This window comes from Propithecus coquereli, unplaced genomic scaffold (genome assembly GCF_000956105.1).
Source record: "Propithecus coquereli isolate 6110/MARCELLA unplaced genomic scaffold, Pcoq_1.0 Scaffold8, whole genome shotgun sequence".
Taxonomy (NCBI): domain Eukaryota; kingdom Metazoa; phylum Chordata; class Mammalia; order Primates; family Indriidae; genus Propithecus; species Propithecus coquereli.
Window position 1 is genome coordinate 14,250,681 of NW_012154173.1, and position 4,496 is coordinate 14,255,176.

The following is a 4,496-nucleotide window of genomic DNA, read 5'->3' on the forward strand; positions in this document are numbered from 1 at the left end:
AGAAGACTAAAATGCACGTATTTACCTTCACTTCCCCCCAAATTCCCACTAATATTATATTACAGTCAAGGGATTTTTTTTTTCCTCAAAGAACTGGTTGAACAAGGAAAGAAGACATTATTGGGCAAGAAATAGCAACATATTTGAGGAGAAAGATGAAAAATGGATTGATGAGTGGTAACTGGCTTTAGCAAGATAGAGAAAACTGAAATCTAAGTCTCTCTGAAGAGAAAAATGCCAAGAAAGTCAACATTTCAGAATAGTTAACTATTTAAATATTAAAACATCAATCCAAGAGAATGATGTCAAAGTAACAAAGATATAAGTACTTAATTGTTTTCCAGATGTAAAGGGTCTATTAAATGTCCAGTACATGTCAAGGCTTATTATCACAAAATTTTACATAGTGGCAACAAAGAAAATATTGTAAAAGTTTTCAGGGTCAAAAACAACAAATCAAATTGATATCAGACTTCTCAATAGCAACAGCTGGCCTTAAAAGATAAGGGAGCAATTTCTTCAAAATTCCAACTGAAGATTATGTCTCACTTAGAATTTTATACCCAACTAAGGAAGCAATTAAGCTACTTAGAAGAATCCAAAAATGTATCTTGCAAAAGTACTCTTTCTCAGAAAGCACCTAGTGAAGACGCTCCACCAAAATGAGTAAATAAATCAAAAAATGAAAAGACTTGGAATTCAAGAAACAGGTGATACCCCATGAGGAAAAAAAAGGAATTCCCAGGATGACAGTGAAGGATGGTCTCATAAGACAGCTGAGAAAAAGTCTATAAACCAAGGAGTCAAGAGTGGAGCAAGAGGACAGAAGGCTACAGAAGAGAGGGCTCCAAAATTTTTCAAGGAAAATAAAGGATAAATATAACAGAAGTTAATATTACTTGATGCGTTTGATCACATTAAGAAGGTTTAATTCTTTGGGCGAGGTTTGGTGAAGCTTTAGCGATGGGTACATAGAAAACAAACAGAAAAGCAAGAAAATGATCAATTCGTAAAAAAAAATTAATAGTTGTATACTGGCTCAACTGTGAAAATATGTTAATACTGTCATAATAACATCAGTGTGGAATACATATTTAACCAAGATTTAGAATAACTGCATTACTATACTGCCAGGATGAGATGGGGATTGGAGTACGAAGCACAAAGTATGAAGGAGGTCAAGAGATGATGCCTCAAATTTAAAACGTAAGAGAGCCTTGTATTTTCAGGTGCAGACTTAGGAACCAAAAGAAACATCTAACAGAGTTGAAAGTGCTTCCAGGTGAGGAGCAGAGTTGGGGAGAAAGAAGGACAATACTATCTCGTAGTACTACTTTACTTTTTCAACTATGTGTATTATGTTTTTATAAAAATCGAGTAAACTAAATTTTTAAAAAATATTTGTATGCTAAAGATATAGGAAATAGTCTCAAACTATTGAAATAGAGCATTCTGTCACTTTTTTTATTTCAGCATATTACAGGGTCCAGATGTTTAGATTACATATATTGCCTTTGACCCACCTGAGTCCATTCTGTCACTTTCAAAAAAAGTAATCTGGCAATATCTATTACAATGAAAAATGTACTGACCCTGTGACCCAGAAATCTTATGTCTAGTAAGTCATCATAAAGAAATGAAAACACCTACACTTGTGTACATATGTCCAAGTTGTTTATTTTCAAAGAAAACGCAAGACTTTGTTTATTTCAGCAAATAGTTTGTGGTGGCAAAACCCTGTACATAATCTAAATGTCCTTCAACAGGGGAATGGCTGAATGAACTGCGGCACAGTCACACTGTGCTATAGTACACAATTATCAAAAGTCATAAGTTAATTATGTTCCCATGGGGATAGTTCCACAATATATTTTATTTTATTTTATTTTTTCCTTTTTATTTCAGTATATTATGGGGGTACAAATGTTTAGGTTACATATATTGCCCTTGCCCCACCCGAGTCAGAGCTTCAAGCATGTCCATCCCCCAAAGGGTGCACATCGCACTCATTATGTGTGAATATACCCATCTCCCCTCCTCCCTCCCATCTGCCCGACCGACACCGATGTATGTTATTGCTATATGTGCACTTAGGTGTTGATCATCACCACAGAGCACATGTGGTGCTATTTTTCCATTCTTGGGATACTTCACTTAGTAGAATGGGTTCCAGCTCTATCCAGGAGAATACAAGAGGTGCTATATCACCATTGTTTCTTATAGCTGAATAGTACTCCATGGTATACATACACCACATTTTATTAATCCACTCAGGTATTGGTGGACACTTGGGTTGTTTCCACATCTTTGCAATTATGAATTGTGCTGCTATAAACATTAGAGTACAGATGTCTTTTTTACAGAATGTCTTTTTTTCCTTTTGGGTAGATGCCCAGTAATGGGATTGCTGGATCAAATGGTAGTCCTACTTGTATCTCTTTAAGGTATCTCCATACTACGTTCCACAGAAGTTGTACTAGTTTACAGTCCCACCAGCAGTGTAGGAGTGAGTGTTCCTATCTCTCCACATCCACGCCAACATTTATTGTTTTGGGACTTTTTGATAAAGGCCATTCTCACTGGGGAAAAGTGATATCTCATTGTGGTTTTGATTTGCATTTTCCTGATGATTAGAGATGTTGAGCATTTTTCATATGTTTATTAGCCATTAGTCTATATCTTCTTTTGAAAAGTTTCTGTTCATGTCCTTTGCCCACTTTTTGATAGGGTTGTTTGATTTTTTTCTTGCTGATTTTCCTGAGTTCTGTATAGATTCCAGTTATCAGCCCTTTATTGGATGTGTAACATGCAAATATTTTGTCCCATTCTGTAGGTTGTCCATTTGCTCTCATGATAGTTTCCTTGGCTGTGCAGAAGCTTTTTAACTTGATCAGGTCCCATTTATTTATCTTTGTTGTTGCTGCGATGGCCTTTGGGGTCTTTTTCATAAATTCTTTGCTTAGGCCAATGTCTATAAGAGTTTTTCCAACATTTTCTTCTAGAATTCTTATAGTTTCACACCTTAGGTTTAAGTCTGTTATCCACCATGAGTTGATTTTTGTGAGAGGTGAAAGGTGCGAATCCTCTTTCAGTCTTCTACATGTGGCTATCCAGTTTTCCCAGCACCATTTATTGAATAAGGATACATATATCTTACATAACTTATCACGGGAACCAAATCCAGGACAACCAAGGCCACATTATAACCATGGTTTAATCAACTACAGTGGGTAGTTTCAAAAGCTATTTTTATAAATAATGGACAGAGATTTGTGAGATCATCAGTCCAGGATACAGTCCTGGGATAAGAACATCTCTAAAGTTTTCTGAGAGTTTAAAAACCTTACATGGGTCATACTACATCTTAAAACTCAATGGGATAGTTTAAATACATTTTAAAAAAATATTCACAGGAAAAGTAGAAAACAGAAAAATAGTATCAACAACATAACATAACCCATAGGGAAGGTGACACAATCTTTGAGGTCACTGAGGCAGAGCTCAGTCCAGTGCAGGAAGCCACCCACAGCACCTTGCAGATGGTCATTCCTCATTCTTCCCTAAAGAGGACACTGTCACGAAAAAGCATATTGAGCAGGGCTAATTTTTGAACAACTCTTTATTGTATTAGTCAAATTCTGACTCACTGTGACCTCCACTAATGATTTCTGTTTATGAGTTAAAAAATAAATTTACTATTTTCTCCACATGACTTTTGAGATGCTATTTATCCAATTCTTTGGAACCAAAATAATTTGACTTATTTAGATCTTTCAACTGTTTTGTACAATTTAATAAATGCTAATGTTCTTATCTGAAAGTTCCCCAAAGTACTCTACTTTCATTTTAAATATGCCAGGAAGTATCTCCCGTACTGTAGTAATGATATGCCAAAAACTGACTATAGTGAGATCATTATGTCATGTCTCCTGCCTTCTGTATTTCCATATCATGATTTTTAAGGCACTGTTCTGCCATATTCATTCTTTTGTATTTATGTAATTTGTACTTTCTATCCATATGCACTGTCCTTTCCTTTTTTTCTCTAAAATTGTAGGGGTGTTCTATAAATATCCAGCCATTTCTCTTTGTATATTCTGTGCTAAATGTGACATTTTTAAAAACCTGAAAAATACTCCCTCAAATGCAAAATCATAAATAAAACCACTAAGAGTTGGTTTCAGTTTTTGGTTTTAACCTAGGCCAACATATTTATCCCAATTTTCTCATCAAGATTATAAATTTGAAATGGCTATAAAGGATCAGCATATACCATTATGCACAGGAAAGTGATGGGCAATATCCTTCTTGTCATTTCTGCCAAAATCCTACTTACCATCCACAACCATTCCACACAATATATAACTGGTAGAAATACTTAATGCCATATGACAAAATCTTCATCAAACCTACCTACATCATCTATGAAAAATAACTATTGAGAATTGGTAGCATAATATGACCTTGCAGATCTTTGTCCCTACACCAACTTGCAC